Genomic DNA, 25,591 nt, shown 5'->3' on the forward strand with positions numbered 1-25,591 from the left:
TACCATTCTGAGGGTTTTCTTCTCGTCTTGTTTATAGTTTCCTTTGCTGTGCAAAAGCTTTTAAGTTTCATTAGGTCCCATTTGTTTATATTTGTTTTTATTTCCATTTCTACAGGAGGTGGGTCAAAAAGCATCTCGCTGTGATTTATGTCATAGAGTGTTGTGCCTATGTTTTCCTCTAAGAGTTTGATAGTTTCTGGCCTTACATTTAGGTCTTTAATCCACTTTGAGTTCATTTTTGTGTATGGTGTAAGCGAGTGTTCTAATTTCATTATTTTTCATGTAGCTGTCCAGTTTTCCCAGCACCACTTATTGAAGAGGCTGTCTTTTCTAAATTGTATATTCTTGCCTCTTTTATCAAAAGTAAGGTGACCATACGTGCATGGGTTTATCTCTGGGCTTTCTATCCTGTTCCATTGAGCTATATTTCTGGTTTTGTGCCAGTACAATACTGTCTTGATTACTGTAGCTTTGTAGTATAGTCTGAAGTCAGGGAGCCTGATTCCTCCAGCTCCGTTTTTCTTTCTCAAGATTGCTTTGGCTATTCGGGATCTTTTGTCTTTCCATACAAATTGTGCAGTTTTTGTTCTAGTTCTGCGAAAAATGCCATTGGTAGTTTGATAGGGATTGCACCGTATCTGTAAATTGCTTTGGGTAGAAAAGTCATTTTCACAATGTTGATTCTTCCAATCTAAGAACATGGTATATCTCTCCATCTGTTTCTATCATCTTTAATTTCTTTCATTATTGTCTTATAGTTGTCTGCATACAGGTCTTTTGTCTCCTTAGGTAGGTTTATTCCTAGGTATTTTATTCTTTTTGTTGCAGTGGTAAATGGGAGTGTTTCCTTAATTTCTCTTTAAGATTTTTCATTACTAGCATATAGGAATGCAAGAGATTTCTGTGCAGTAATTTTGTATCCTGCTACTTTACCAAATCCATTGATTAGTTCTAGTAGTTTTCTGGTAGCATCTGTAGGATTCTTTATGTATAGTATCATGTCACCTGCAAACAGTGACAGTTTTACTTCTTCTTTTCCAACTTGCATTCCTTTTATTTCTTTTCTTCTCTGATTGCTGTGGCTAAAATTTCCAAAACTATGTTGAATAGGAGTCGTGAGAGTGGGCAACCTTGTCTTGTTCCTGATCTTAGTGGAAATGGTTTCAGTTATTCACCATTGAGAACGATGTTGTCTGTGAGCTTGTCATATATGGCCTTTATTATGTTAAGTTCCCTCTATGCCTACTTTCTGGAGGGTTTTTACCATAAGTCAGTGTTGAATTTTGTCAAAAGCTCTCTCTGCATCTATTGAGATGATCATATGGTTTTTATCCTTCAATTTGTTAATATGGTGTATCACATTGATTGATTTGTGCATATAAAGAATCCTTACATTCCTGGGATAAACCCCACTTGATCATGGTGTATGATCCTTTTTATGTGCTGTTGGATTCTGTTTGCCAATATTTTGTTGAGGATCTTTACATCTATGTTCATCAGTGATATTGGTCTGTAGTTTTCTTTTCTGTGACATCTTTGTCTGGTTTTGGTATCAGGGTGATGGTGGCCTCGTACAATGAGTTGGGGAGTATTCCTCACTCTGCTATATTTGGAAGAGTTTGAGAAGGATAGATATTAGCTCTTCTCTAAATGCTTGATAGAATTCACCTGTGAAGCCATATGGTCCTTGGCTTTTGTTTGTTGGAAGATTTTTTATCACAGTCCCAATTTTAGTGCTTGTGATTGGTCTGTTTATATTTTCTATTTCTTCCTTGTTCAGTCTTGGAAAGTTGTGCTTTTCTAAGAATCTGTCATTTCTTCTAGGTTGTCCACTTTATTGGCATATAGTTGCTTATAGTAATCTCTCATGATTCTTTGTATTGCTACAGTGTCCGTTGTTACTTCTCCTTTTTCATTTCTAATTCTATTGATTTGAGTCTTCTCCCTTTTTTTCTTGATGAGTCTGGCTAATTGTTTTTCAATTTTGTTTATCTTCTCAAAAAACCAGCTTCTAGTTTTATTGATCTTTGCTATCATTTCCTTCATTTCTTTTTCATTTATTTCTGATCTGATCTTTATGATTTCTTTCATTCTGCTAACTTTGGGTTTTTTTGTTCTTCTTTCTCTAATTGCTTTAGGTGTAAGGTTAGGTTGTTTATTAATCTTGGTTGTTGGGTTTCCCCTTTCTTAACTTTAAATGTATCCTGCCCCTCCCTTCTGGCTTGCAGAGTTTTTGCTGATAGATCAACTGTTAACCTTATGGGGATTCCCTTGTATATTATTTGTTGCTTTACCCTTGCTGCTTTTTTTTCTTTGTATTTAATTTTTGATCATTTGATTAATATGTGTCTTGGCGTGCTTATCCTTGGATTTGGCCTGTATGGGACTCTCTGCATTTCCTGGACTTGATTATTTCCTTTCCAATTTTAGGGAAGTTTTCAACTATAATCTCTTCAAATATTTTCTCAGTCCCTTTCTTTTTCTCTTCTTTCTCTGGGACCCTTATAATTCGAATGTTGTGCATTTAATTTTTGTCCCAGAGGTCTCTGAGACTGTTCAAAATTCTTTGCATTCTTTATTCTTTATTCAGCTCTAAGGTAGTTCTTTCCACTGTTTTATCTTCCAGGTCACGTATCCGTTCTTCTTCCTCAGTTATTCTGCAATTGATTCCTTCTAGAGAATTTTTAATTTCATTTATTGTGTTGTCCATCATTTTTTGTTTGCTCTTTAGTTCTTCTATGTCTTTGTTAAACGTCTCTTGTATTTTCTCCATTCTATTTTCAAGACTTTGGATCATCTTTACTATCATTATTCTGAATTGTTTTTCAGGTAGACTGCCTATTTCCTCTTCATTTGTTTTGTCTGCTGGGTTTTTACCTTGTGCCTTCATCTGCTGTGTGTTTCTCTCTCTTCTCATTTTGCTTAACTTATTGTGTTTGGGGTCTCCTTTTCACAGTCTGCAGGTCCATAGCTCCTGTTGTTTTTGGTGTCTGTCCCCAGTTGGTAAGGTTGGTTCAGTGGGTTGTGTAGGCTTCCTGGTGGAGGGGACTGGTGCCTGTGTTCTGGTGGATGAGGCTGGATTTTGTTTTTGTGGTGGGCAGGGCTGCATCTGGTGTTGTGTTTTGGGGTGTCTGTTACCTTATTTTGATTTTAGGCAGCCTCTCTGATAATGGGTGGGGTTGTGTTCCTGTCTTGCTAGTTGTTTGGCATAGGGTGTCCAGCACTATAGCTTGCTGGTCATTGAGTGGAACTGGGTCTTAGCATTGAGATGGAGATCGCTGGTAGAGCCTTTGCCATTTGATATTACATGGAGCTGGGAGGTCTCTGGTGGATCAATGTCCTGATCTTGGCTCTCCCACCTCAGAGCCACAGGTCTGACACCCAGCCGGAGCACCAAGACCCTGTCAGCCACATGGCTCAGGAGAAAAGGGAGAAAAAAAAAGAAAGAAAGAAAGAAAAAAATAAAATAATTAAAATAAAATATAATTATAAAAATAAAAAATTAAAAAGTCATAAAAAAGAAAATAAAAAAGAAGAGAGCAACCAAACCAAAAAACAAATCCACCAATGATAGCAAGTGCTAAAAACTATACTAAAACACAAGAACAACAACAACAACGCCCCCTCAAAAATAAAGAGACCAACAGAACCCTAGGACAAATGGTAAAAACAAAGCTATACAGACAAAAATCACACACAGAAGCGTACACATACACACTCAACAAAAGAGAAAAAGGGAAAAAAAAAAAATATATATATATATATATCATTGTTCCCAAAGAAGTCCACCTCCTCAATTTGGGATGATTCGTTGTCTATTCATGTATTCCACAGATGCAGGGCACATCAAGTTGATTGCGGAGATTTAATCTGCTGCTCCTGAGGCTGCTGGGAGAAATTTCCCTTTCTCTTCTTTGTTCACACAGCTCCTGTGGTTCAGCTTTGGATTTGGCCCCACCTCTGTGTGTAAGTCGCCTGAGGGCATCTGTTCTTCGCTCAGACAGGACGGGGTTAAAGGAGCAGCTGATTCGGGGGCTCTGGCTCACTCAGGGCGGAGAGAGGGAGGGGCACGATGCGGGGCGGGCCTGAGGCGGCAGAGGCCAGCGTGACATGCAGCAGCCTGAGGCGCGCTGTCCATTCTCCCGGGGAAGTTGTGCCTGGATCACGGGACCCTGGCAGTAGCGGGCTGCAGAAGCTCCCGGGAGGGGAGGTGTGGATAGTGACCTGTGCTTGCACACAGGCTTCTTGGTGGCAGCAGCAGCAGCCTTAGCGTCTCATGCCCGTCTCTGGGGTCTGCGCTGTTAGCCGCGGCTCGCGCCCGTCTCTGGAGCTCCTTTAAGCGATGCTCTTAATCTCCTCTCCTTACGCACCAGGAAACAAAGAGGTAAGAAAAAGTCTCTTGCCTCTTCGGCAGCTCCAGACTTTCTCCCGGACTCCCTCCCAGCTAGCTGTGGTGCACTAGCCCCCTTCAGGCCGTGTTCACGCCTCCAACCCCAGTCCTCTCCCTGCGCTCCGACCGAAACCCGAGCCTCAGCTCCCAGCCCCCACCCATCCCGGTGGGTGAGCAGACAAGCCTCTCGGGCTGGTGAGTACTGGTCGGCACTGATCCTCTGTGCGGGAATCTCTCCGCTTTGCCCCCCGCATCCCTGTTTCTGTGCTCTCCTCCATGGCTTCGAAGCTCCGCCGTCCACCACCGCCCGTCTCCGCCTGAGAAGGGCGTTCCTAGTGTGTGGAAACCTTTCCTCCTTCGCAGCTGCCTCCCACTGGTGCAGGTGCCAACCCTATTCTTTTTCCCTGTTTATTCTTTTGCCCTATCCAGGTACGTGGGGAGTTCCTTGCTTTTTGGGAGGTCTTAGGTCTTCTGCCAGCGTTCAGTAGGTGTTCTGTAGGAGTTGTTCCACATGTAGATGTATTTCTGATGCATTTGTGGGGAGGAAGATGATCTCTGCGTCTTACTCTTCCGCCATCTTGAAGGTCTCTCTCACAGATGGGTTTTACATGTTTCAGACAAAGAAACAATAAATTTTTGAGGAATTGATAAGACATAGAAACTTAGGTTTCTGGTGCTCAGTGAGTGAAGAATCCAGAGTTTGGAATTGGGGTAGTAAATTAAAAAATAACAAGGTGTGTTTATAGAGGCTGCTTGTCACAAATTCCCTAACTCTGCAATAAGGGTGTCCTTCTACTTCCAGATGCAAGGACTGCACGTTTCACATGAGAGATTTATTTCCTGCTTTCAGGGAAATGGAGAGGAGGGTCAGAGTGTCCCTCGTGTATTGGCGATTTCTTAGGTAACTTTAATACAAAATAATCAATATGCCATTGTGGCATGTTTTGGGGTGTCCTGCATTGAGGTCCAACATCATCAACAAACACAGTGAGCCTGTCTCTGTGAGAAAATGACTGATAGTGTTTGTTGCTGAGAAGGGAAAACTCACTTTTCCTGTGTTTCCCCTTACTCTCACACTTCTCCCCCATTCACAACACTTCTGATACCAGATCTTCGGGTTTTGTAAACACACTAAGCAGTTCTCTGTGACTCCAGCTTGGTGCCCTACAATTTAACTCAATTCTGACACTATCTACCTGGTGATAGCAACAGATTCCACAGGTTAAGGGCTGAGTCCCATGGGACTGCTTACCCTCCTCAGATACCAATTGCAAGTGGTTAGGTCTCCAGGTTACCCACGACTTCTGTCTGACCTGACTGTAAATCAGAGGTTCCCATCTCCTCGTCTCCCTTGAACACGATTATCTGCAAGAACAGTTCACAGAACTCAGGGGAACACTTATGTTTAACAACTTATTACATAATAAAGCATATAATAAAGAATACAGAGGAATAGCCGGATGACAAGATACAAAGAGGGAGTGCTGGGAAGGTCCTGAGCACTGGAACTTCTGTCTCTGTGGAGGTAGAGAGCATCACCCTCCTGGTAGGTACATGCATGTGTTTACTAACCTGGAAACTTTCCAAACCCACACTATTAAGAATTTTATGGAGGCTTCATCATGTACGTATGACCAATTACTAAGTCCATTTCTGGTCCTTCTCCTTTCTCTGGAGTATGGGGGATGGGTCTGACAATTTAAAATTTCTAACCCTGGTTTGGTCTTTCTGGTGACCACTCCAGAGTCACCTTGTTAGAACAAAAGACTCTCCTATCGCTCAGGAAATTCCAAGGGATTTAGGAGCCCTGTGTCAGGAACCTGGGTCAAAGACTAAATATTGAACAAAAGATGTTCCTAGTGCTCTTATCACTTAGGAAGTTACGAGGGTTTTAGGAGCTCTGTGCCTGAAACTGGAGTCAAAAATGTTAGAATGAAAGATTCTGCTTACACCCCTATTTTCAAGGATTTTAGGAGCCCTGTGTCAGGATAGATATATAGATCTGTATATATACGTGTATATATATATAATTTCTCACAGTTGCCATTGATAAAAATACAAAATTTGAAGCAAGAATTATAATTTTGGAAAAGTTGTATTTGCCAACCTGAACTTGACAACTTCCCAGCACATAGAGATTTTTCTGTTGAGGTCAATGATGACATGAATAATTTTTTCATTGTGTAATGAAATGTCTTCTTTTAGAAAATCTATATGTCAGTGACAAATGAATGATGTTATAAATCCATGCATGGGTAAAATATCCATTTTAAGTTGAAGATAAATCAATGGATTTTAATATATGGTATGAAACTTTTTTAGTATGGTTTCAGATTTCACGTTGCAAGTAACTTTAAGAAAATATTGTTGCATAGTTTTGGTGTAGTATCAAAGAAGAACATTCACATTTATTAACAATTCTATTTAAATATTCCTCTATTTTCAAAATATTTATACATGTGAGTCTTTACTTTATGCACTTCAACCCAAACAACATTTTACTCCATATTGAATGCAGTTGCAGATAAAAGAATCCAGGGGTTTTCTATAAAAGAATCCAGATAAAAGAAACCAGCTAAAAGACGCCAGAAATCAGGAAGATTTATTAAAATGTAGTAAGTGCCAATCTCACTTCTTTTGCTTTGAAAAGTATAATATATTTCATAAAATATATATTATTTACATATCACTTAATGGATTCATTACTTGTAAATAATTGGTAAATATATATGTTTAAAATTTAAATCATTTTAAAATTTAAAAATTAGTTTTTATTTCCAATCTGCTAAATGTCAGTAAATATAACACATGTAAGTAAAAGCTCTTTGGGACACTCAGTAATTTCAAAGAATGTAAAAATTTCCTGAAAACAAAATGCTTGAGAGATACGTAGCTATAGCAATAGTTTTAAGATTCTTTTGAAGTTTGACGCTTTTTTCCCCCCAACACAATCTTTCTTGAAATTGAAAGAAATGAAAGAGAGTGTGGAGCTGCTGTGTTGGAAGTGAGAATATCCTGGCAGCTAAATGGCCCTCACTATTACGTATATAATGACTACTAATTAAATAGATATAAAATAGATAGAAAATACTGGGTTATATGGATATGTCTCATATACCCCTGTTCAAAAATGGTTAAACTGATTTGATGGCAAGGCTAGTACATGTAAGTGTGCATGGATTATATGAATTTATATGCATACTACATGCATTTGATTGCTGGATCATATTGATCTTTTGATCCACTGTAAATATGAAAAGGCAATTATTCCACATCAGCCTGATTACAAATAGTTCAACCAAATTGTATATAGGCAGAATGAAACTGTCTAAGCACAGACAACCAATTGATGCAGGATTTACATTACTATTTTATCAAATACAAATACAACACACTTTCACTTCATGAAAGAGTAGTACACTAAAAGGATTCAGTTGGTAAAATGATTCAATTTTGAAACAATATGAAATTATTTCTTTTACTTACTATCAACATAATGCTTATCTTTTAAAGAATCAATTTTTTGGGGGGGGATTCATTATGTTTTATTTTAACATTCTAGATTTTTAAGTTCTTAATCAAGTTGTAAGTTTCTCACCAGAGACCTACAAATGTATAGAATTCTAAGCATGGATTATATAGAATACTCACAGAGGCATATAACTGGGTGATGTCTTGTACGATGTTGATGCAATGCTTTCTGTGGCTCACAGAGGATTTTGCTCCACTGATTTGATGGCAGGTTGTCCTAGGTCGCATTTTAACAAGTTTCATTTCTGCTAACAGACATGTTATCATTCTCTAGAGCTTTCTTCTCTGCACAGCATTTTCCAGAGGATGTGAGTGCAAGTGAGTGAGTGTATGTGTGTATAAAAATGCTACTCTTTTACCATGCTGAGTATTCAATAGGCAAGGTCACTTTTAGAAGCAGTCCCTTTAGTATTGATAGAACTATCTGCTCTGGCTTGTTTCTCTCAAAATATTGGCTAATGGATGTCTACAGGTAATTTTTAAAATAGGGGCATTAGTCAGGGATTAGAGGGTTATAGCCTCCTTTACTTGTGTGAGAAGATGCCAGTCTGATGTGTGATGGATGGTCTTGTAAAATATTAGAAGTCTCTCTCTCGCTCGCTCTCTCTGTATGCAGTGTCTTTGACCATATAGGAAATAAAATCAATATATGAAGTAATATTGTGCATTTATCTATTAGAATAGCTTCTTGACCCAATATTCTTAAATGGTTTCTATGTAATAAATGCCACAAAGCAATAATAATAGTGTGATTTTCTAGTCTTTAGAATGGCAGTCACATGACTGGTAATACTGTGTGGTTTGAGGTTGGAGTGGGAAGAGAGCTCTGCTAGTGTACCCTTCAGAGGAGACATTGAGGGAGATTTCTTCTTAATGGGGTATTAGTGGTCAAATTGTGTGTCCCACCATTGTATATTAAAGTCCTGACCACCAGTACCTCAGAGTGTGAACTTAATTGGAAATAAGTCCATTTCAGGTGTAATTAGCACAGTTAAGCTGACTGTAGTAGGATGAGTCCCTGATCCACTATGACTAGTATCCGTGTAAGAGAGGAAAGTGCCATGTGAAGACACAGAAACACACAGGAGGAAGATAATGTAAAGAGACAAGGGGAGAAGGCCACGTGAAGATAGAGGCAGAGGTTGAAGTGATGCATATCCAAGCCACGGAACACCAAGAATTGCCAGCTATCACCAGAAGCTACGAGAGCAGCTTGGAACAGATTCTCCCTCAGATTCTTCAGAAGGAGTCAACCCTGCTGAACCTTCATTTCTCACTTCTAGCCTCCAGAGATTTGAGAAAATAAATTTCTGTTGTTTTAAGTCACCCAGTTTGTGGTACTTCACTATGTCAGGCTTCAAAAATTAATACACAGGGATTCTAAGGTTGTTGGTGTAGAAGGAGAAGTGGGGCACAAAATTTATCAAAATAATCATCCGTTAAGTTATAACTTCAACATAATCTTCTTGTGTGGATGAGCAGAGAGGGTCTTATGGAGATATGTTCCTCCAAAGAGCTCACAGTACTATTTGTATTAAAATTCACAAATATTGACCATTTTCACTTTTATTTACATAGTTTTGCATAACATTTATATATTTTAAAAATTATTATGCAGTGAGGCCACAGAGAAACTTATGTCACCTGCATATTTATTAAGTGATGGAATATATATAGTCTCCCGAGGCTGAGGGGAGAAATAAGTGCTAAGAAAAATAGCCAAAATTAACTTTGAATGGATAGTCATCAGGTCTTTTACAAGATGAACCAGAATAAAAGTGTGACATTAACATTCCATTATTCAAAATTGGTAGATATTGAGAAATGTATTCACTTTTTCATAGGAATGGTAATCTCGCAATTGCCTTCTCCAAAAGATCATCAACCAGCACTATGGCTCGGTGGGGAGAACCCTTTCTTCTAACAGTCTTTGCTTTCACCCATTAAACTGGATTTTTTCTGACTGGTGCATGCATGAGAGGGCACAACTTTGAAGGAATGGGAAAGAGTGTGAAAACATTCAGAGGCCAGACTTCTACTTCCACTTGAGAAGCTGTAAATGTAGAAAATACTTTTGAACTGAGGATAATCTTTGATTTTGTCATTATCATGGTGCTTGACTTACAGAAGTTGTTTAAATGAATAAGCGTGTTCTTTGATTTAATTAATTTTTATTATATAGGACTGTCATTTTTTTAACTGTTTTGTGATTTAATTATCTTAATATTATTCTGAGAGGATGGTATTTATTATGAATAATTATTTAAGTCACCAGTGCTTCTTTCTATTCTCTATAGCAGGGCTGGATTTTCATTCACTTTTATTTCTGGCACTTTGATGAAGAAAATCTCACAGTCCTCTGGGAATACAGTAGAGATTATTTTTTAAGATTGTATAGATCTTAGAGAAAATATGAACATCCCATTTTTTGAGGACTTCACATTCTAAATATTAGAAAAAATGCTGAAATAAAGCTTGTAATTATAGATGGAGAGACACTCTGGAGATCATCCAATCCAGTCTATTTGCTTCACATTTTAGATAAGTGAACACAGTGGAGCTTCAAGAAGAATGCATGCAAACTAGTTCCTGATTATCCAAGAAGTGGCAGGCTGTAGTCCAGGAAATTTACTACTATGATTCCAAGTAATTCTTAATAAAATTTAAGTATCTGCAATTTATAAATGTGTGGCCTGAAATTCAGAGAAGTTAAGTGACAGAGCAGTTAAGGTCATATAGAAGGTAAGGGCAAACCCAAAGTTTCCCATTACTCCATGCTATGATCATTATAAACATTTTAAAAAGTTGAAAAGTAAAAAAGAAACAACCCTTTCTATTATTTTTTTCCATCTGGATGCCTTCTTATTAATATTTAAATAGTTGTAAGCCTAGCAATATTTTAGTTTTTGTGTTCTGCATTTCCTTTTTTATCAACATACTATCATTTCTCTGTCTATACTCCTAAAATGGGATAGTCAATCTATTTGGAATGTTTTTTTAAATTTAAATAGGTATTTCATATCTATATCTATTTCTATATCTATATCTTCTAGTGTGTTTCTTTATAGTATTCATTTATGGTTGAGATTAATGATGTCAAAAATATACTTATGCTTTATATTATTTCCAAAATGATATCAATGATTTACAAAGCTATGAGTTCTGAACTCATTTTGCTAAATATTAAAGAATCTTTGGTATAGAGAGTTTATATATATATTTCTAAATTCTAAGAACAAAATTATATTTTTGAATCTGTTTTGATTAGCTATAGTGTTCTTTATAACTTTCATTTTCCCTAGCTAATTATTTCTGTTTTGTAAAAATACAAAAGCCTATCTTTTTTTCTTTTTCCAGTTTTATTGAGATATAATTTACATACAGCACTGTGTGTTAAGGTATACAGCATAATAATTTAACTTTCATATACCACAAAATGATTATCACAGTAAGTTTCTCATAAATAAAGAAATAGAAATTTTTTCTTGTAATTAGAACTCTTAGGATTTACTCTTAATAACATTGATGCATGATATACAACAGTGTTAGTATCTACTGTGTTGTACAGTACATCCCTAGTACTTATTTATCTTGTAACCGGAAGTTTGTACCTTTTGACCGCCTTCATCCAACTTACTCCCATCTCCCCCTGTCTCTGGTAAACACAAACTTGACCTCTTTTTTTGAGTTTGTTTTGATTATTTTTGAAGTATAACTGACTTACAACACTATATTAGATCCTCTTACACAACATAGTGCTTTGGTATTTCTATGTATTTCAAAATATTCACCGTGATGCCTACTTAGAGTATGTCATCATTCAAAGATATTACATAATTGTTTACTATATTCTCCACATTGTACATAGCAATCCCTCTATGTATGTATACATGATTATTTTAAGTTGCAGATCTCTTAAGTTCAAACACATTTTAGCAACTTGCATTTTTATTCCCCTACCCTTTAGTGTATTTGATATCATATTTTACATCTTCGTTTTGTGTATCTCTTGACTATTTATTGTAGATATAGATGATTTTACTCCTTTTGTCTTTTTACCTTCCTAGTAACTTAATACATGACTGACTTACTACCTGTACTGTATATTTGCCTTCACTAAAGAGATTTTTTTTTCTTTCATAATTTTCATGCTTATAGTTGTGGTCTTTTTCCCTTAGATAAGTTCCTTTAACATTTCTTGTAAACCTGGTTTAGTGATGACTTTTTTTAGCTTTTGCTTGTCTGTAAAGTTTTGATCTCTCTTTCAAATTTGTACTAAAGCCTTGACAGGTAGAATATTTTTGGTTATAGTTTTTATTTTTATTTTTTCCTTTCATCACTTTAAATATACTGTGCCCTTCTAGCCTGCAGAGCTTCTGTTGAAAAGTCAGCTTACAACTTTATGGGAGTTCCCTTGTATGTAACTTGATGCTTTTCCCTTGATGCTTTTAATATTCTTTTTTTTATCTTTAATTTTTGTCATTTTAATTAGAGTGTCTCTTGGTGTTTTCCTCTTTGGGTTGATCCTGTTTGAGACTGTCTGTACTTTGTGGACCTGGATGTATGTCTCCTTTCCCAGGTTAGGGAAGTTTTCAGCTATTATGTCTTCAAGTATGTTCTCTGCCCCTTTCTCTCCCTTTTTTCTTTCTGGGACCCCTATAATGTGAACGTTGGTGTGCTTGATATTATCCTAGAGGCCTCTTAAACTGTCCTCATTTCTTTTTATTCTTTTTTTCTTTTTCTTTTTCACTTTGGGTGATTTTCACTACTCTGTCTTCCAGCTCACTGATCCATTCTTCTGTATCATTTAATCTACTGTGAATTCCTTTCAGTGTATTTTAATTTCAGTTATTGTATTCTTCATCTCAGTTTGGTTTTTCTTTATATTTTCTAAATTTTTGTTAAAGTTCTCACTGTGTTTTTTCATTCTTCTCCTGAGTTCTTTGAACATCTTTATGATCATTACCTTGAACTCTCTATAGGGTAAATTGCATATCTCCACTTCATTTAATTCTTCTGTGGTTTTATTTTGTTCCTTCATTTGGAAGATATTCCTCTGTCCACTCATTTTGTATAATTTGCTGTTTTTATTTCTATGTACCTTGTAGGTTGGTTACATTTCCTGACTTTGGTGAAGTGTCCTTTTGTAGAAGATATTCTATGCATCCCAGCGGCACACTCCCCTCTGGTCATTGGAACTGTATGCTCTAAGGTTGCCCCCTATTTGGGCTGTGTGGGTCCTTCTGTTGTGGAGGATAATTATGTCGCAGTTTTGTAGGTGTGGCTGGTCCCTGGTCTGGTTGGTTGTCAGGTCCTGCCTTGTGCAGAGGTTTCCAGACACTGGTTGGTGGGGACAGTTCTGCAGTGGGTGGATGTGGATCTGGGGATCAAGGATCTCATGTTGGCCTGCTGGTGGGTAGGCCCAATTCCTGACATGGCTGGCTGTGGATTCCAGGCTGTCCCAAAGCTGGTGTTGGTCTCCTGGTGAGAGGGTCTGGGGCCTAAGGAGTCCAGGATCTAGGGCCTGCTCACTGGCAGGAGGAGCTGAGTTCCTGAGTATCTGGGTACAGAGCCCTAGGGTTCCAGAGCTGGTGTTGGCCTGCTGTTGGGCAGGGCTGGAGCCCAGTGGATCCCAGTGCTGGTGCCAGCCTGCTGATGGGTGGTCTTGGTCCTGGTACAGGAGGTCACAAGGCTGTGGCAGTACTTGGGCTAGTGTCAGCTCACTGGTGTCTGGCATCGGGGCCCACAGGATTCCAGGGCTAGTTCTGGGGACCCGTCTTCCTGGTGCTGATCCCCCAGAAGGATGGGGAGCCCAATGTGTGGTTCAGACCACTTACTCCTTGGGGAGAACCTTTGCTATTGTAATTATCCTGCCGTTTGTGGCTCACCCACCAGAGGGTATGGTCTTGACTATACAGTTTCTTCACCCTCCTACCTATCCCACCTTCGGTTCCTTCTTTATATCTTTAGTTGTAGATGATCTTTTCTCTAGTATTCCAGTTTTTCTCATCAATAGTTGCTCTGCAAATAGTTGTAATTTTGGTGTGCCTGTGTGAGGAGATGAGCTCAGGGTCTTCTTGCTGTACCATCTTGCTCATTTTCTACTTAATTTTTTCAATGTATTTTTTTTCAATCTATTGGGCACTTAAAGTTTTCCTAGCAACATAATACGTGCCAGTTGTGATATAATTATTTTATATTACTTATCACATTAATGTAATTATTAAGACTATCTTATGAGTTAGTCACTATTTTCTGTGTATTTATATTTCAAATTGAGATGTGATGGCATAGTCAGCATTTGAGTGCCACATTGCACGATATCAAATTTTGTTGTAATCCCTACTCTAAAAGCCTCCTTTTAATTTATACATGTAAATCAAGTATCTAGGCTGACCTAGAGGGTCTTAGAGATCCCTGAGAAATTTATACATACTGTTATCTATGCCTCAAACAGTTACCAAGACCTATCAATAAATCTTCTAGGCTCTCTGAAGCATAAACATCAATAGTAATTTTGGTTTGTAATTTTATGGTAATACTAATCCTATTTTGTTTCACTAGGAGAAATTTTTGAAGTTAGCATTAAATTATTGTCTGAGGGGAAAAAAATACACCGTGCTCTTGACATGTAAACTAGCAGCAGTGTATGCACCACATATTTGTAACTGACAGTACCTATGGCTCCATTTAGGTTTGATTCATCAGTCATGTCATCTTCTGAAAGTACTAGAAATAGTGGCATAGCTGGTGTGTCTTTTGAGATGTCCTTTTACATTTCCATAAGGTTATTGTACATCCATTAATACAGATGACAAAGGAAATGTCATCTGAGTTGAGTGAATGGATGCCAAGACACTAAAAGCCCCATTGTCTCAGATGAAGGGGCAAATGTGCAGCCTTCGGAAGTGGAAATTTCCAGTTCTCTATCTTACATAGTCACACAGGATGCACATTGTCTTTACACATTTGTGAGAAAGAGAATCCTCAAGCACCAAATAACATGACATATATATCCAGACCTTGAAGTCAGCCCACATTAGTTTTCATCTGTTTCCAACTGATGGTCTCTCACATATAATAAATGTTAGTTGCTTAGGAGTGTGAAGCCACAATGGGCTTCCAGGGCCAAGAAAGGCCCCAAATAAGGTCATGCTTAGAAGAACATGGGAAAGATGTCAGAATTTTGTATGTAATGTTATAGCAGAATTGGTTTCATGAAAATGATGTGCTGGTTAAGAGTCACATTTGAGTCAAACCAACTCTGGCAGAATAAGAATAAAAATAAAACTGAAAAAATATAGGATATCTGATGTCAATGAACCTAATAAACTTTAAAGCAGTTAGAAATAGAAATACATGAAATAGGTAGAGATGTTGAAGGAGAAATACACTGAATATTTGTGGTTTCTATTTTCTGAGTAAAATGAGACAAAAGCCCATGGAACTAAGGGAAGACTTTGGAAACCTAGGGGCCTATATTACGAGACCAGTTTTTCTCTAACATAGTTCATGGCTCACCTTTGGAGCCAGTTAAAAGTTCAGAATTCAGGGTCCCCTTCAGATCTAATGAATCTGAATTGTTAGGAAAGAAGTCTGGAAATCTTGATTTGAAGCAAGCTCATAGCTGAGTCTTACTGAGCTCCATTGAGGTGAACCAACAACTGGATGGATTGTCTCAAGCACTCTTTTGTCCAGTCATACCCTTTTGCCTGCCTCTACTTTCTTTCTCTGCCCCAGAACTAGACCTTTTCTCCATTCCACCATGTTCATAATAGGAGAAGTTGATGTATTCTCCTACAGGTCTAGTTAAAATTGAGAAGTTCCAGAGGTTTGAAAACAAAGTTAAGTCATCTGGTGAAAACTGTGCATAAATATAAAGTAGCCATTGTGGGGCTTCCCTGTGGCACAGAGGTTAAGAATCCTCCTGCTAATGCAGGGGACACGGGTTTGATCCCTGGTCCGGGAAGATCCCACATGCTCCAGAGCACCTAAGCCCATGCGCCACAACTACTGAAACCCACGCACTCTAGGGCTCACGTGCCGCAACTACTGAAGCCCGCACCCCTAGAGCCCATGCTCTGCAACAAGAGAAGCCACTGCAATGAGAAACCTGAACAATGCAACAAAGGGTATCTCCCACTCGCCACAACTAGAGAAAGCCCGCACACAGCAACGAAGACTCAAAACAGCCAAAAAATAAATAAATAAATAAAATTAAATTAAAGTAGCCATTGTGTCTTAGAAGAGAGTGCATTTGTGAAGGTTGTATATGTTTTATATGTTCACAGCATGATCATAGAACAATGAAGAGATAGGATGCTGATGAGTAGTTTTAGTAGGGATTGAGTTAAATGCAATTTCTGGGTAAAATGGAAGTAAATTTTCCTTCTGGTAATTCTGGAGTCAAAAGGCGTTAATTGATAGGAGGTAAAATGGATGAAATCCAAGAGTTTTGATTTTCATTAAGTTGGGATCCAGAAATAAGACTGTCAAATAATTTGTAAACAAAAGTTTCCTCTTGATCGATAGGGTTCAAGTTAAGTCCTTTGAATAAAGTCTAACAATTTCAGTGGCATGACAAAAATTTCTATCACTGTTGCTCTTCTACAGTCTCTAACTTTATTTTTCAAACTAGCTTTAGGAAAAAATTTTACAGTCACTTTCCTTTCTACATACTGAAAATAAATTGTAGAATAATATTTTGTAGAAATAGAGGGTATAGTTTTTAGGTTAAGTTTAGACTCTTGGTAGCCAGGTCTTAGTCTTGGGTTATCCTTTTGCTAAAATACAAACTAGAAAAAAATAAAACAATAATTAAAATTCAAAAGTCAATATGTATTGATCATTTATATAAATTTTAAGTTGATAAGTAACATCAGTCAATTACATACCAGTATTAATAACAACAATTATATATATATTTCCTATATTAAGGTTCTCCAAAAAGAAACAGAAATATATATATATATATATATATATGTGTGTGTGTAATTTATTTATATTACACATAACTCATAGGGTGGGTTGTAAGGATTAAATTAATAAGTGAAATTAAATATATATCTCTCTCTCCAGCATTAAGCACTGTGCCAGGCACAATATTTGCACAATAAATATAACTTGGATTAAACGTTTATATATAAACCTACCTCAACCTCCAATTTAAACTTTATCCTTAAAATTTCTTAACTAATGATTACAAATCCATTCTTCATGAGTATTTGCTGCCATTTGAAAGTAACACCTGATTACAAAGTTTAAATATTTATAAGCTTTCACGGTCTTTATTCAAGTTACAGTAGGAAAAAAAATAAACAGAGGCTTTCAAATTATATAGATATAGGATGAAATCTTAGTTATTCACCTAGAGTAGTGTGACTTTGGGAAATCACATTCCTAAGCCTTTGTTTTCTTACCTATAAAATGGTTACCATGATACATAACCCACGGTGGTGTCATTGTGAGGTTGACTGATCCACACTGGGCACTTAAAATTGAATGTATTATTATGTTCATCTTATTTATAAATTTCTAGCTTATTCTAAATTGGCTTGCACCATCAGAGAGCAGTTAAATTAACTGTATGGTTTTTTTACATCCAGGAATCCCGTGTTTATGCTGGCTCTTAACCGGGTAAAATTTCCAAGGAGCACTAGGTACTAGGTATAGATGTCAGAAATTTTTCTATTAATAATATTAGGTGATTTGGGAATTAGAAATAGCAGTTTTTGGGCTACCCTGGTGGCGTAGTGGTTGAGAGTCCGCCTGCCGATGCAGGGGACACGGGTTCGTGCCCCGGTCTGGGAGGATCCCACATGCCGCGGAGCTGCTGGGCCTGTGAGCCATGGCTGCTGAGCCTGCGCGTCTGGAGCCTGTGCTCCGCAATGGGAGAGGCCACAACAGTGAGAGGCCCACGTACCACACACACACACAAAAAAAAAAACAAAAAAAAAACAGTTTTACATTATAGAAACAAAGCATTATTTTTTAAAAATCAATTTGGTCTTTGGTCAAATGACCTGCTCAGTATTTTACCTGTCACTCACAAGGCATGCTCTTTTAAATAGATTTTTGCTACAAATGTCTCTCAAACATGTTAGCTATACATAGAAGTACTCCACCCTTTCACTCAAAAGTCAATGCACTTTACCATGGTTTCACTGATAGAACATCTTCAGTAAGTAATATGAACTGATTTTACAGAGATGTAATATTCAAGCATTTTAACAGAACAGAGAAATATTCCATAAGACTTATTGCTTCATTTAGCATTTACATTTGGATAGCACTTTGTATGTATTAAGAGCATGGCAATCTTTTTTTTTTTTTTTGGGGGGGTACACATTAAGATGTTCTATCTTCGGTAGGACATTAAGAAGTACGAAGAGAAATAAGGAAATAGAAGGGATGACTGAACTGTAGACTAAATTGTGCATGTTGTTAGATACACATTCTAAGCTTTTTTAAAAATTGTAATTAATTTCACTCTAAATTCTAACATTTACTTTCTAAATAAAATATACAAAGTTTGCTTTTGATAAGGAGTAAGAAAGTGATTAGCCCGAGACTGGTTTTGTTTGAGGACCATAACCAAGTATAGAATTTCAAGTAAAAATAATAATCCTAACAAATATTTTCTGGTTAAAAAAAATTAGTTAATTTAGTATAATGGAAGATAGCTATAGAGCTTAGAAGAAATAAGCATTACAAATATTATCAAAACTCAGAAGCAGAATTTCTAGAACTATTTAATACTCTGTGCTGGTAGCGTAGTACTCTCTTATCTAAAATTATTTAAAGTCATTCATATACTTTGAGCATTTGCTATGCTGTCAGTCAAAAAATATGTAGGTAATAGATAAGTAAAATTATGGTTAAAAACGAATTAACTGCATTAATGTTAGCAAAAGCATGTTGGAATCAGCCTTATTGTAATCATGTTTACCTTTTCTCACAATCTTATTTAATTATCCACTATTTGTCTTGCAAGTGTATGGCTAACACTTTGGGCACCAGGAATACTGAAATGAAAACCTCTAAGTAGGAATGGTGTGGTATAGAAAAAGCAAGAAATCCTTTACAGTCAAATTATCACCATAATTTTCATTTTAGTCTACATAATTTCCCCTTTCCTTTATATCTAGATTTGATCTTCCAAGATGTACAAACTGGTAGTGTCTCTTCCCCCTTTGACATCTCCCAGACAAACTTGGTAGTAGAGAAGGAAAAAGGGGTGAATAAAACTGAAAGCTCTTATCTGCTCTCACAGAATAACTAACTGACTTTAGTAAATCGATTAATGCACTGGAATTTCTATCTCCCCATCTTTACTACAGAAATAATGACACCTTCCATGGTGCCTCAGAGAGGGTTATTGTAAAATTAATAGAAATTTAGAAATGGACTAATATCCAAGGTACATTTCTGACATCAAAGAAAATAGATGGCAGACTCCGCCTGATGTCATGGAATCCATTGGGCTTTGGCCTATGGATTTTAAGATATCTACCTCTCCTAGTATTCTGTTTTTTCTTCGCAAAGAAGTAAGGAACTCTTAAAAAGGCGAAAAGAGGTGTTTCATCAAAAGTTATTTTCTTAATATCGCCAAAGCTATCAAAGATTTATATAATCCTCACTGCTCAAGGCCAATCTATTGGTGCCAACTCTGCTATTTAAAGATAAGGCTGCAGGGCTTCCCTGGTGGCGCAGTGGTTGAGAGTCCTCCTGCCGATGCAGGAAACGCAGGTTCGTGTCCCGGTCCGGGAAGATCCCACATGCTGCAGAGCGGCTGGGCCCGTAAGCCATGGCTGCTGAGCCTGCGTGTCTGGAGCCTGTGCTCCGCAACAGGAGAGGCCACAACAGTGAGAGGCCTGCGTACTGCAAAAAAAAAAAAAAAAAAAAAAAAGATAAGGCTGCAAAGAAAAACAGGTGCAAAAAAAAAAAAAAACCCCAAATATATTTTATGCTAGTATTTTTTACTGGAGTCAAAAAGAAGCTACTGAATGACTTAAAGCAGGAAAATGGTATAATCAGATTTTTGTGTATCACTTGGAGAGAAAATTACAAAGGAGCAAGAGTAAAGAGTCCAGAGAATGTTGCTTTAACCACATGAAAGATAATAGTGGCTTAGTCTAGGCCAGTGACAGAATCTAGAGAGAAGGAAATAATAATTAAAGGAGAGGGAAGAGGGCAACTGGACAGTACTTACAGAATGGTTGTCTGTGGGAAGTGAAGATGAGGAAAGAGTCAGGAATATCTCTCGAATTTCTGGTAATGCTTTTCATGGAGTAGGGGGTCAGAGGAATATCAGGTTTGTAAGGCGGTATAGTTAATGCATTCTATTTTGAATTATTTTGTATAGGTTGAGGTGCCCATAGAATAGCAAGTGGAGTTTTCTAGTATAGGCATCATATCTGAATATATATGTCTGAAAAAATATATATGCGTATATACATAAATACACATATAACATCTATATTTGAATATGTGTGTGTGTGTGTGTGTGTGTGTGTGTGTATATATATATATATATTTGAAGATTAAAAGAGAGAGAGAGATGTGGACTAGAGCTATAAAATTGAGGGTTATCTTATGTAGAATATCTTCAGCCTTGATGGTGAAGGGAACCATTGAACAAATTTTTATCATTTACCTATTATGGATGAGTCTTAATTAAGGTGTTGGTTACATCGTAACAGAAAAGCAAAATATGATCATGGCCTTTACTCTTATGATTCCACCATATCTTCCTGGATGAAAGTATGCAGTAAGAGAATAAGACTGGTAGCAGAGTTATTGGCACTACAAAATTTTGATATTATCTGGGAAAAACAATAGAATGTTGCCTGGCATATATTCTTTTTACTTTGTATATTTTCCACTTTCTGTCTGAATTTAAAGTAATTCTTATTATTTCTTTAGATTGTAAGTTCAGAGATTCTGTTAATTTTCTACTTTAAAAAATTATTCATTCTTTCTTTTTCTTCTGCAACAAACACTACTGAGTACCTGTAAGTTTCATTGTAGGCATTGTTCTAGGTGCTGAGGACACAAAGGTGACTAAACCACATTATTTGAAGTCAAAATATGCATAGTTCCTCCTCTGTTGAAATTGAATAATTTGTTGCATTTTTTCTATCATCATAGGGAATTTGGTAGCAGAAAAAAAACTGATCATGTGGGGGTGGTGTTTAAATGACAGAAGTAATGACAGTGGAGCAGAACATTTCTGAAGGACAAGGAGAGATCTGAGATAGCCATTACTGCTACTCAACCTTACTTCTGATTCTCCTCTTACTGGGCAGCCACATGGCAAGATAGATATCCCTCAATTCCCTTGAAATGAGGCACAATTATGTGATCTGATTTACCCAAGAAATGAGGCCTTTAAGTGTTAGTCCACAATCTGACACACTCTTTTCCTCTGCTGGCAGTGTTCCAGATAGTGGAGACTCCATATTGGATTCCAAATGAAAATATGAAGACTCCTCTGCCTACTCAAGATAAATATGTAGCATGAGAAAAATAAGCCTTTGTTGTTTTAAACTTCTAAGATTGTGGAGGTTGTTTGCTGTAGTGGCATACCCTAGTCTATTCTGGTTGATATAAGAACCAAAGTGCAAATATAAACAACAAAGGTCAACTACCAAACTGACTTTTATTTTATAGTTTTGAGCTCTGTTTATGATATGGGTAATCAGGAGGCACAAATAAGGTAAAGAGGGGCGTAAGGGTGGAAATCTTCCTGCTTTTTGAATATTACAACCTTGATGATTGACTTTTGAGAAGTGCAGTGTCCTTTATAGTCAGCACGTATTGAGCCGACAACATTGCAATTTGCTTGTTTCATAATGGAGACTTGGAGAACACTGAACTGAAATGTTTGCAGAGTCATTTGATTAATGTTCTGCAGAGACTGAACTTCACTGAAGAACTAGTTTCAGGGTATTCCCCTGATTAATTATTTGAAGAATTGTAAAAGAAAAAGGTGGTAGTTGATGGAAATATTTTTAAATGTGTACTATTTTCTTCAATGGGTACAACATGCCTGACAAACAAGATATAATTATTTTTATTTCACAAATTTGAATGTATGAATACCAAATGTTTGATACTTTTGCTGTGGTATCTTAACAATTCTGTGTTTGTTGGACTCTGGGATAAGCTATCAGTCAAGACTCTCTTGAGAACTGAATATCAGAGAAAGCTAAGTGTTTATTTCATCAGCTGTCTGTTACATACAATAGTTTCCTATTTCAACCTGCAGGCCAATTCATCTCAAAGTGATTGGCAGTTTAAATATCACCTCTGCACATATAATAAGAAAACTATATCCTTACTAGCGAGTGGTGACAGAGATAATTTAAAAGGAACAGTGAGTACAGAAACATTAAAGCTTTACTCGTTAACTTTAAACCAGGGAAATGTTGAGCAACTCAATGATGGTTCATCTTTTCATTCTGCCATGTGGATGACAGCACATCTTTGGTGGTTGAAATCAAGATAGCAGGAGAGCGAATAAGAAATGTGGGTGATCCATTAGAATAGTTTATGAGAAGTTCAAAGTCTTATTTTATAAAATGTTAGACTCTTCCAGACCAGTGTTTCTCGATGGTAGATTATTTTGTTCCTAAGGGATATTTGGCAATGTCTGAAGACGTTTTTGGTTGTAGCTACTGGAATGTTGGGATGGGTGCTTCTGGCATCTAGTGTATAGCCCAATATGACAATAATGTCAACACTGAGAAATTCTGTTCTAGACCAACCTGCTCATTTTACAGAGACTATATCTAAGATGTGTTCATCCATCCTAAAATATTTATTCAATGCCCACTATTATCGAAGGGCCTGTGCTGAGTATACGGACTACAAAAATTAACTAAAGCAGTCAAAATCCTGCCTTCAGGATGTTTTGGGTTAGAAGATGAAGAAAGAGGTGTTGTGATCCATAGAAATCCTTTCAGCAGAAACATCAGGTAAAAAATATCTGAAACTTTTGAAGCATGAAATTTTCCTTTCGTCATTTTATATTCCTCTCTTGTTGCATAAGCCTTGACATCCAATAGCCTAATAAAGATTAAATAAAAGAATAAACAAAAGAAACCCATTACCATTTATTAAAATAAAAAAAATCCAAAGTGCAATTATTCAATTACTATTTTATAGAACAGTAATGGATTCTAAGCACATCTCTACATTTTGGACATATTGAAGTTAATAAAAGAGGCAAAATTCTCTCCTCTCATGGGACTTATGCTTTAGGAAGAAGAGGTGTAAAAACCAAATAAATAAGTAAATTATATAATATTTAGGGCACTTAGCAAGAAAAATAAGAGCTGAAGAGGAAGAAAGAGTGGTTATTCGCCTAAGGGAATGATATGTAGTATACAGTCCCACTAAATTACTTGGAACTTCCATGAAAATTATCAGGACAATTTTTATGCTTAACAAAATATTTAAGCTTATGATAGAGGAAAATAGATATGTTGATAGGGAGTTCTGGGGGTGGAAGCAGGGTTAAAATGCAAAAGAGCATGGTTGGGAGATAACTCACTGGGAAGGTGATATCTTAGCAAAATCCAGAAGAAGAGAGGCAGTAAACTATGTAGGTATAAGACCAAGGCGGGGGGTGGTGGCGGTATTCCAGGAAGAAGTAATAATGAACGGCATACAAATGAACTAATGTTCCTGGATTGGAAGAAACAGAAACAGAATAGGAAATGGGTTCTTAGAGATAAAGGGACTAGGGGATTTGGAGTTGAAGTTAGAATGTCACAGCTCATAGTGAAGTCTTTGGTTTCCACTCAGACTAACATGGGAAGGCATTGGCAGGTTTCAGCGGTAAACTGAAGGATGTGAGTCACCTATAACAGAATCACTCTGTTTACTGTTGAGACAGTCTGAGGCAGTGGGGATGGAGAAGGGGGAATGGAGGACCAGAGGGTCCAGTTTGGAGGCTATCTCCACAATTCCAGTGATTGATGATGGTGATTTAGACCAAAGTGGGAGATCCTGAGAAATGTTCATTTTCTGCATACATTCTGATCATTTTGAAGATACAACTAAGAGAACCTGCAAGTGGATGGATTGTGAAATATGACAGAAAGAGAGGATCATGGATGGCCCTAAGGATTTGGTCCTGAACATTTGGGAGTCTGCAGTTTCCGTTTACTGAGATGGTAAAGATTCTTGGAGAAGCAGGTTGAGCTGGGTGTGGGAGAGTAACATCAGAAACTCAGATTCAAAGTCACTGGTCTTAGGTTCTCCACCTAAAAGGGAACAATATAACTTTTGAAAGTCGTCTGAAAAAATACTGAATATGTAGACAGGTAGGCTTCTCACAGCAGGTAGCTGAAGTGTGTTTGCATCATGATTCTTCCTTTGTCTTTTACTCATTTGACCCCATATGTCTCTTTTGAAATCTTTTCAGAATATACTAATTCTCATATATTGTATTTCTGATTGTGCATTTTTGCATCTCTCGTGATTGAGTTTTGGCACAGATTGCTTACACCATAACATAATCACTTCAAGTTTTGCCACACAGCAAGTCTATAAATACTGATTAAACCATGACCAAAATGCAAGACCTGACAATGCACGTCCTTTAACGGTAGCCCTGGAGTTCATCAATTTTGGGGTAAAATAATCTGACAGCTGGAACACTGTATTTTTGTAAAGATGTAAAGAATTAGAAACATCTTTTGCTCAATATCTGAAAACATCTCTACTAGCAAAATTAATTATTTCATGAGCTTAGAAATGTCTGTCAATTAAAAGGAACATATTATTATGCAGATAAGAAATGATATAAATTCAATACAAACAGTTTATGGTCTTGTGCTTCTTTGAAAAAAGTTTACAGAAGCCATTTTTTTTTTCATTCCCACTTTGTCTGAGATTATACATGTGACTGTTTTTTGGTTTGTTTGTTTTTTCCCTTGTGTTTTCTTTGTTTTTTGGTTTTCTTTTGTCAGGGCTACATGGATGCTCAGGAAAACTGTAATTAAGAAGAAATCCTTACATCCTTTGAGTTTTTCTTCATCCAAAGAGGTACATAAAATTAGTGTCTGTCTTGTAACTTATATTTTTCTTATTGGTCTTCATGTTGTACATGATGCTTAGGGTTAATGGATTTATGCACAATTTGTACAACTTCCACTCAACATTTGCATTGCCTTTTCCTGAGCCCACTAAAAGCAACATTTTCCCTCTTTGTAGTATCCTCCGTCCAATGCTATGGGTGTAATTGCACTGCCCAATTCACCGTTTCAGAATGAATGAGGATGGAAAGGGGAGAGAAATTTGCTTGGCATATAGGCCTCACAAACTTTAAAGGATACAAATTGTCCCCCTGCAGAATGCAGAATTAAAATATACCATCTTGCATGATTTGTTGAATTATTGATTCACTCTCTTCTATTTCTCGATCTCATGTTTCACAAGCATAAAGCTGACCTGTGTATTAGAAACTTAATGGCACACCCTTATGAAGAAATATGGAGAGAGCAGATGAGAGTTCCTTGAGGTTTACTGTGTGAAAATTTGCTTCAGAAGCAGCTCAGGGATGCATATTACATACCACAGTAGAGTTTTAAAAGCATCTTAGAAACCACAGCATTATGCCTTGACATTTAGGTCAATATGAGTTTTCTTCTGAGTGCCTGA

The sequence above is a fragment of the Stenella coeruleoalba genome (assembly GCF_951394435.1).
Source record: "Stenella coeruleoalba genome assembly, chromosome: 4".
In the NCBI taxonomy this organism is placed as follows: Eukaryota; Metazoa; Chordata; class Mammalia; order Artiodactyla; family Delphinidae; genus Stenella; species Stenella coeruleoalba.